Raw genomic sequence first — 10,426 nt, forward strand, 5'->3', positions numbered from 1 at the left:
TTGCCTCTGCTAACTCCAATAAATTCATTTTTTGAGCTTGACCATGGAGGAGATAACATCCTGAAGATGGTAAACTCAGCAACAGTCTCTCTTTGTATATAGCAGGTGCTTCTCAAGCAATGGCAGATTGAAATTTGCTGTTGCCTTTACCCTAAGCTGCATAGCAGGTCTCTTGTTTTGTAAAAGAAGCATAGGAGCCATTGGTCACGTGGTTTCAAATCTGTCCCGCACGCTCCACAGGCGCTGCAATGATGTGTCAATTAAACGGTTGATTATGCAACGAATATATAATTTTCATATTCATAAAGCAATCATCTATTATTAAGATTTCTTCTCCATTTAAATGAAAAGAATCCTTTGTGTAGGAAGTTAGTCAATTACTTTTACATCAGAAGGGATGGTATGCATTTTCTTTTAGACATCAAAGTCTTATTTGGAGCCTTTACAGTTTCCAAAGATGCCTTTATGGGAAAACTGCTGTTTGCGAAATGGCTTGGGTTTCTGTAAACTGAAGTGGGCACGCATGAAACCTACTTGCAAAGTTAAACACAGCACTGTGAATCAGCCAGTGCAAATCTCAGGTCACACATACAGGAAGTGGAAGCTTTGCATGGGCTTCTGCATCTGTGCTTTCTTTTGTACCTTAAAAGAACCCAGGCAGGCAGGCCAAGCTGAGGCCTCTGCCCCACTTACAGACGCTTTTACTGAAGACAAGGTTTGAGCCATTCCCCGGAGGTCGCCAAGCCAGCGAGCGGGACATCAGGGTGCTCGGTGAAGCATGGAGGTGGTGTCTGAGACTTGGGAAGGGCTTGATCCACGTTAGTTCTCACTGTTGCAACCAAGCCCTGCTTCTGCGACCCTCATCCAGCAAACCTTCCCCTGGCACCCACTGTTCTCTGAACCTCAGCACAGAGTCGGACTTGGGAGTCATCCTGGACCTCGCTTAGTGTGCCTCTGGCCCGCTGGCCCCATGCCCACCTCTCCTGGTCTGTTCTTGGCTGCTCCTGCACAACCCGCTGGCACAGAGGGGATGCTCCTGGTTTACGCTGTGATATGCACTCAGGTCTCACGGAAGACAGCCAGGTGTGAAGGAAGGACCACTGCACGGCCCAGCACCTCCTCCTTCAGCACAGACAGGTTTCTAAACTTCCCAATGGCTTTTGTTATATCCCAAGGGTCTGAGGGAGTGACGCTAAGTAGTGAGATTATCTTTTTCCCCTAGGGTGGATGGATGGAAGGATGGACGGATGGGTAACTATTGTTGTTTATTCACCTAGTCGCTTCCAACTCTTCACGACCCCATGGACTGCAGCATACCGGGCCTCCCTGTCCCTCACCATCTCCAGAAGTTTGCCCAAGTTCATGTCCATTGCATCCAACCATCTCACCCTCTGTTGCCTTCTTCCTTCTGCCTTCCATCTTACCCAGCATCAGAGTGACTATTAAAAATACACAAAAGTCTAAAATACAAAATTTGGGTTTGTTTGATTCCAAGTGATTAAAAAAAATAAAACATTTATTTTTTACCTGATGACATAAAGAATGATTTCTTATAGGATATTTAGAAAATGCAGCAAAACACAATGGAGAGAAGTAGAGTCACCTGCACTCTCCAACTCCCAGAGCCTATCTTGGTTTTATATTCTTTCAGGGCATTATTTTTTTTATTGCTGGTGGTTGTTTAGTTGCCAAGTCATGTTCAACTCATTGCGAGCCCATGGGCTGTAGCCTGAGGCTCCTTTGTCTGTGGGATTTCCCAGGGAAGGGTACTGGACTGAGTTGCCATTTCCTTCTCTGGGGGATCTGCCTGACCGAGGGATCAAACCTGGGTCTCCTGCATTGCAGGCAGTCTCCTGCACTATTGTAGGCAGATTTTAAATGACTGAGCCACCAGGGAAACCTGGTATTACAGCATAAAACTCATAAAATGGATTTTTCCACATAATAGAACATTTCCCTTTATTTTAAAATAAAGGATAAAATAAAATAAAGCATTTAACTTTAGCGATTGATTGATAGCTTATTATCTTTTACTGTATCCAACCAGTCCCCACTATTGTTCGTCACTAAGATGTTTTCCCCATTTTGTGTTACTGCAAACAGTGCAGGGATAAACATCCTCACATTGAAGAAGAAAGGTTATCTATGATGTCACTGCATTGAGCTTCACGCTGGTTGAGAATCTGCAGGTCGGCTCAGGAGTAGACCTCAGCTAGAGCTCTTTCACGACCGCTGGGTTATCAGAATCTGGGGACATAGTGAGAAGGGGACTGAGCGTTGCTTAATGAATTTGGTCTTTCCTGACTTATCTTGAGATCAAAGAATTTACCTAGGAGAGACGCTAATGGTGCTTAGTTTGTGTCCACGTGCCCCTGTGTGTGTGTGTGGTGGGGGTGATGTGAGATTTTAATTCTGATAAATAAGCAGTTATCTGCCACACGGCAAGCAGGAAGAGAGCAAGGGCAGGGATGCACGACTGGATGTCGAAGATGTGAGAAATGTCAAGTTGTGTGCTGTGTGTCTGGAGCGACGACCACGTTGCAGGGGTGGAGTAGCAGGAGCTGGAGCTTCAGCCACCTTGGCTGCTAAGTAGTTTGGACTTGATCGTGTCCCAGGGCAATCAGCTTCCTAATACAATTACTATTTGTAAAGCAATCCACGGTTTATAGAATGCTTCCTTAACTCTCAAGATTTGCCACGCTGTGTGAAGGACTTGGTAAGGGTTACACAGCTAGTAAGTGACCAAAGCCCCCGCTTCTGAAACCTCTTCCCCGAGCCATGAGAGCTATACTCTGGTGTGTTTCCTGTAGTGTTTGATTTATGATCTGTCCACAGATCAGTGGCTCCTTCGAGAGACTGGGCTCTGCTGTGTTCTCAGAGTCGACCACAGTGCAGAGGCCAGGGCATTGCTGTTTGGTACAGGGCTGAGCCTTGTATCATGGATGTGGTATTTCCTCCTGCGTTCTTCAGGCAGAAGTGAACATCCCCACCCACACTCACTGAAATCAACCTGTCAAGTCCCTCTCCGACCATCATTCCCGGCCTCTCCTGGCAATGACAGAGAGGGGAGTTGCCTCCTGAGGCTTTGGTTCTGATGGAGTATGAAGGAAGAAGGGAGGGCCTGAGGTCCATGTACCCCAGATGACACAGAGACCATATGTTCATCAGAGCTAGGAAGGACCTTAACACATAGCTTGCACAATCTTCTTGTTCACAGGTGAGCCCAGCGTTACAAAGTCCCTGGTCCTAGAAAGGGGACCCCAGATGCTTCTGGTATTGAAGAGGAACTCCAGGTCCTCACACCCAGCAGGTTTTCTCTAGATTGAATGAGACATCTTTAATTCTATTTTCACCATTTGCATTACAGATAGGAAGGGCACTTCATGGAAAGGAATATGGTTGGCTTGGGAAGAAGGGAGTGGAGAAAGATCTCAGAAAATGGCAGAGGGAATCAAAAAGACTGACTCTAAGCAAAGGATTGTGGGTTATAAACTCAAGAGAAGACAAAGTTTGTTCCAGAGCTCCCCCCTCCCCCTCTCTCTGTCTCTTTTTATATGCAGTGGGTATAGATGAGATCAAATTCAATTCTGGTTTATTTCTCTATGTGTCCCCAAGGAGAAATGTCCTACATAACATTTACCATTGGCTGGAGTATCAGCTCACACTGCAGATGACAGGGTCTGCGCTCACAGGTCCATCCTTGGCTGCAGTGAACTTGTACTGATGTCTGACCAAGGTCCTGTGGGTGGGTAAGTGAAAGTGAAAGCGTTAGTCGCTGAGTCGTGTCTGACACTTTGTGACCCCATGGACTGTAACCCGCCAGGCTCCTCTGTCCCTGGAAGTCTCCAGGCAAGAATACTAAAGTTGGTAGGCTTTCCCTTCTCCATGGGATCTTCCTGAACAAGGGCTTGAACCTGGGTTGCCCACATTGCAGGCAGATTCTTTACCATCTGAGCCACCTGTGGGTGGGGAGTGTGTTAGTCAATCAGTCGAGTCCGACTCTTTGCGACCCCGTGGACTGTGGCCTGCCAGGCTCCTCCATAGGATTCTCCAGGCAAGAATACTGGAGTAGGTTGCCATTTCCTTTTCCAGAGGACCTTCCTGACCCAGGAATCGAACCTGGGTCTCCTGCCTTACAGGCAGATTCTTTACCATCTGAGCTACAGGGAAGATCCATGGGTGGGGAGGTAGAGCTTAATCCACTCAGTGCTCATGGCTTGAGCCAAAGCAACTCCATGTAGGGAGAGTTCATGAGTTCTCTTTCCTCAGAAGGGTCCTGTGGGCACACAGCAGTTTCTGGAACCGTGTGACATCCTCTGCAGGGTACATACAAGGGGCTAAGTTTGAGGATCTTTGGCTGTGGACATCATACCTTTTCAATATGGGAATTTCATCCAGCTCAAGCGATAAGGCATTGTAGTTTCCATATCGTGAAAATGATACTGTTTTCCTGAGCATCTTCTCTGTGTCAGAATCTGTGATTGGCATGTATTATAGGTTGCATGGTGCCGTTCCAAAGTCCACGTGTCAAAGTCCGAGCCTCTCCCTCCACTCCCCGTCAGCACCTCAGAATGTGACTGTGTTTGGAGAAGAGGTCATTAAAGAAGTAACTGAGCTAAAATGAAATCATTAGAATGAGCCCTAATTCCATAGTCCTTGTGAGAAGAGGAGGTTAGGATGGAGACACACCAAGAGGGAAGAGCCTATGAAGATACAAGGAGAAAACAGCATCTACGAGGCAGAGAGAGGCCTTTAACAAGTCAACCCCATGAACACCTTGATCCAGGACTTCTGGCCTCCAGAATGGAGAAAAAATTAATTTCTGTTGTTTAAGCCACCAAGTCTGAGGCACTTTGTTATGGCAACTCTAGCTGACGAATACCTCAGCTTACTTATATTACCTCAATTCATCCTCCAAAGGGAAGGAAAATGCTGAAGTTGAGAAAAAAATAAAAGAAAAATGGAATTATGGCTTCTGGCTCAGTGAGAGAACTTGGAAGTTATCTTGTATCCTCTGGGCCTCAGTTTTCACATATGTTTAAATAACAATAACAGTCATCATCATTAATATCAGAAGCAACAATTATAGAATGCTTGTGTTCAAGGATCATTTGTCGCAACAATCGTCTTGTAGGAATATTGCTGGGAGTTTTGAAAAACAAAGATACTGAGGTAGAGAGAGGTTCACATCCTACTCAGGAGCATACAGCTAGTAAGTGGCTTAACTAGAAATTGTTGTTCAGTCGCTCAGTCGTGTGTGACCCTTTGCAACCCCATGAACTACAACATGCTAGGCTTCCCTGTCCTTCACCATCTCCTGGAGCTTGCTCAAGCTCATGTCCATCGAGTGGTGATGCCATCCAACCATCTCATCCTCTGTTGGTCCCCTTCTCCTCCTGCCTTCAATCTTGCCCCGCATCAGGGTCTTTTCCAATGAGTCAGTTCTTCGCATCAGGTGGCCAAAGTATTGGGGCTTCAGCCTTAGCATCAGTCCTTCCAATGAATGTTCAGGGTTGACTTCCTTCAGGATTAATACAGGCAATTCAGCATGGGCCTGGGCGAGCTAATCAGCACCTAGGCAGGGACCCTGGAACTCGTCACCCCGGCCCGTGCTCTTTCTCCTGCAGGGCCCTCTGCTGGCCCTTCAGGCACTCCTTCAAGTCCAGATGATTCAGGATGAGGGATCTTCAGTGGGTGCCATGTTCAGCAAGGTCTTCAGGGAGCCCTGAGCCAAACTGGTGCTATTCACCATGGTTAGCCTGACAGTAATGTCTGGAGATTGGCATTTTTTTCTCGAGTTCTGGAAGAAGTACCATGACCATTATACAAAGATCACAGGAGGGACTTCCCTTAGGTCCAGTAGTTAAGACTCTGAACTTCAAATGCAGGGGGCACAGGTTCAATCTCTGATCAGGGGGCTAAGATCCCACATCCTGCACGGTGCAGTCAAGAAAAAAAAAAAATGACAGAGAGCAAGGTAGACGAGGCAAGGCTTTGTCCTGGCTGCAGCATTAATGGTGATGAGGCTTGGATTGAGAGAAGACCTCCTTCTCTGCCAGTGGGGATCACAGGACTTGTCTCCTTCAGGAGTTCTTGGCAAGAAAAAAATTGAGAGGAGAACATGGATGCAAAATCATACAGTAAATTATTTGTTCTTTCAAAAAGCTCTGCAATTGCAAGGGATGTTTGTACCAAGCCAAGTCTCAATCTCTGTGCTTAAGCTTTGTTGTGAGTAAAATGAGGATGATAATATCTAAGTCCCAGAGTGGCAACAGGGATCAGAAAAGATGCTAAGTGTGAAATGCCTTACTCAGTTCTCTTGCCAATTTTGGGAAGTAGGTGGCACCCAGAATCAGAGCAGGAGGCACCCAGAATCAGAGCAGGAGGGTTGTTTGTTTTGGAGGAAGGAGGATTGGAGAAGAGGGCGGAGACTCAAAGCCTATCTATGTAACTGTGCAAAGGGCTTCCCATGTGGTTCAGTGGTAAAGAAAGCGCCTGCCAATGCAGCAGACGCAGGAGACATGAGTTCAATCCCAGGGTCAGGAAGATTCCCCTGGAGGAGGAAATGGCAGCCCACTACAGTATTCTTGCCTGAAAAAATCCTGTGGACAGAGGAGCCTGGCAGGCCACAGCCCATGGATGGGGTCTTGAAGAGTTGGACACAACAGAGCAACAGAATACACACAACTGTGCAAAACAAGACTGCCTTCATAGACCACAAAGTTCACTATGCCTTGCACAGTGTCCATAAACATGGCAGAGCCTCGGGAACCCCCATTTTCGATGGATGAGAAGGCATAAAACCTGGGGTTCCTGAAATCTGCGACAATGGATTTTCCCAGGCTTCACTTCTCACCGACATTTGTGGGCTCAAACTCTGTCTCCTGCCAAAGTCCTGCTATTTCTGTGAGATTTCAATGCCCTGGAAATGACTTATCCACATCCTTGGCCTCCTAAATAGTGTTTGAAGTCCATTAAATGTAAAGTGGTTTGGATTAGAAAGAGCGCATTTGTTCAGTTGCTCAGTTATGTCTGACTCTTTGCAACCCATGAACTTGTAGCCCATCAGGCTCCTCTATCCATGGGACTTTTCAGGCAAGAATACTGGAGTGGGTTGTTATTTCCTCCTCCAGGAGATCTTCCCGACCCAGCGATTGAACCTGGATTAGAAAGACCTGCACTTAAATCCCATCTGAGAAATGTCCCAAGGGCATCAGCTTTTTTTTTTTGTTTGAGTATCAGCTTTTCATCTGTACATTGGAGATAACACTGGGACTCACCTTACCATGCTGTGCCAGGATTAAACTACCTTAACACTGCAGAGAATGGAAGGGTGGCCTAAAGGAAGACCACCTCTGCAGCTTTTGCTTTCAGCCCTGGCTCCGTTGTGTCTTACCTAGAAGGTCCCTCCCATCTCCCTTCCATCGTGTCCCTAGGATTGATCCTAATCATGACCCAACTCCAGATCTGGAAAACTTGAGCAGCATAAACTCAGGCCTGTCTTTCCTGATCACAACATCTGTCTTTCAGCTTCCTTGCCCTCTCCCATTCTTCCACTAAGCTTCATTTTTATTTTGGCCTCACAGACATCCACTTCCCTGTTCTCTCATTCTCTTTTGGTCTATCATGACCCATCTCTTCAACCAACTTCATGCAATGACCCTTAATTCATAGCCCAACAGCTCCCTTCATTCCTGCTCTAGGCCCCAGAATCCAAGCCCAGCAACTAATTACTCGAGGATTTCTATTTCCTTCCCTTTCTCCCCTTTATTTGCCGTCTCCCTCTTGATGGTTCTTTCCTCTCCATTAACAAAAAGGTTCAGTCCTGAACAAGCATCCCTCCTCCATCTCTGGGACCTCCCTTAATAACTATACTTCTCTATCTAGCATCTGCATCAATAATTGAAATTCTCACTGCACAGAGAATGTTAAGACTCCCAGTGATGTTATAGTTGAGTTAAATATTCAACAAAGAAATTCTTGCTAATATATCATACTTTTTTTTCAAAGAAGTAAAAAAAAGAGGAGACCCTACAACTTATTTTAAGAATATGGAGTCACTTGATTTTACAACCAAATAACGTTGATAAAGTAAAGGAAGATTGCATTCAAATAATGAAATAATTCTAAATAAAACACTGGCAGTCTGAAGAGGAGCGTATATACAAAAAGATGGTACATTGTGAGCCACCAGGGTTTATTACAGGAATGCAAATTCATATTAACATTATAGAACAGATTAATGTAATCTACTCTATTCACAGAAGTGAAGAGAAAAATCACCTTATCTTAACAGACTTAGAAAAGAATATTTGATAAAATTTCAATGACTATTCATTATTGTAAAAGTTTAGCAATATATGAGTAACAAGAACTTATTTAAAGTGGTAACTGATGAGTATTATAGATAAAATAATGGAACAATGTACACAATATTGGGTTGTTAAAAACCACTCTTTAATATAAAGATTAAGGCAAGATTGCTCCCCTTTGCTCTTCTAGTCTATCTTCTGCAGGAGAGCTCAGCCAGGAACTATGACATGAAAGAGAAAAAATTTATATAAAATATGAGAAGTAAAAATTACAGTTCTCATTCTTTACAGATAACACATGTTCTTCTACATAAGAAACTCAAAGAATCTATAGACAGATTATTAGAATTAGCTGGAGATTAGGCGGATCTCTCCAGCAAACAAGGCTGTAGTAATTGCCATTTCTAGCTACTGATAGTTTGAAAAGCGACTTTTAAGGGGATACATTTAAACTAGTAACATGTGTATCAGTGGTACCTTGGTCCAAGTCTAACAAAATATTTGTAAGCAGTTTAAATAGAAATGATAATATTTTACTGCACTAGAAGACTGGCATAAATGTATAGTCATTTTCGTAAATACGTCAGTTACTCCCAATTGCTCTGTGGATTCAGTACAATTCCAATGAAAAACCTAATTGGTGATGTCATGAAACTTAACAAAATCTTCTCTAAAATTTAAATAAAGAAACTTTAGTTCCATTCCTTGCAAACTCCTACAGTCTTATGTTACCAAGAATAGCTGATATGTAGTTGAGGTTGAAGAAGGCAATGGCACCCTACTCCAGTACTCTTGCCTGGAAAATCCCATGGAAGGAGGAGCCTGGTAGGCTGTAGTCCATGGGGTTGCTAAGAGTTGGACACGACTGAGCGACTTCCCTTTCACTTTTCACTTTCATGCATTGGAGAAGGAAATGGCAACCCACTCCAGTGTTCTTGCCTGGAGAATCCCAGGGACAGGGGAGCCTGGTGGGCTGCCATCTATGGGGTCGCACAGAGTTGGACACCACTGAAGTGACTTAGCAGCAGCAGTTGAGGAAGTCCCAGGTGTGTGGCATTAGCCTGTGCTGTGCCCAGTCATGTCTGACTCTTTGCGATCCCATGGACTACAAGCCTGCCAAGTTCTTCTGTCCATGGGATTCTCCAGGCAAGAGTAGTGGAGTGGGTTGCCATGCCCTCCCTCAGGGGATCTTTCCACAGATCCAATCTAGGTTTTCTGCATTGCAGGAGGATTCTTTACTGTTTGAGCCACCAGGGAAGCCCAAGGATACTGGAGTGGGTAGCCTATCCCTTCTCCAGGGGATCTTCCCAACCCAGGAATCAAATTGGCAGATTCTTTATCAGCTGAGCTACCAGAGAAGCCTGTGGCATTAGCCTACTGAAGAGAAAAGTTCACTGTGAAACTAGAGCATGATAAACAGTAACATATTGTTGTAGCATATTATTGACAAGAGGGGGAAAAAAAACTCTATCAGTGGAGCAAAATAGAGAACCCAGAGCCAACCCCCTCCATGGATGATAGCCTTGTCTGTACCAGAGTTGGTGCTGAAGATTACTGGGCTGAGGGTGGTCTGGACAATGAATGGTGTGAGGGAACTGGATGAGAGATTTAAAGGTAAAAAAAAAAAAGCAACGACTTACAATTTAAGAAATAATAATACAGAGGAGGATCTTAATGTCCTCAAGATTGAGAAGTGGTCCAAAATACATAGCATCAACAGAGAGTGAAGAGGGAAGTTAAACTGACATAAATAAAAGGCATTTTACTATCAAAGGGGGCTTTCCTGATAGCTCAGTCAGTAAAGAATCCACCTGCAATGCATGAGATCCCAGTTTGATTCCTGGGTCAGGAGGATCCACTGGAGAAGGGATAGGCTACTCATTCCAGTATTCTTGGGATTCCCTTGTGGCTCAGCTGGTAAAGAATCCACCTGCAATGTGGGAGACCCAAGTTCGATCCCTGAGTAGGGAAGATCCCCTGGAGAAGGAAATGGCACCCCACTCCAGTATTTTGGCCTGGAGAATTCCATGGACACAGTCCATGGGGTCTCAAAGAGTCGGACACGACTGAGAGACTTTCCGTTTCACTTTTACTCCTCAAAAGACACCATGGAC

This window comes from Bubalus kerabau, chromosome 14, assembly GCF_029407905.1.
Source record: "Bubalus kerabau isolate K-KA32 ecotype Philippines breed swamp buffalo chromosome 14, PCC_UOA_SB_1v2, whole genome shotgun sequence".
Lineage (NCBI taxonomy): Eukaryota > Metazoa > Chordata > Mammalia > Artiodactyla > Bovidae > Bubalus > Bubalus kerabau.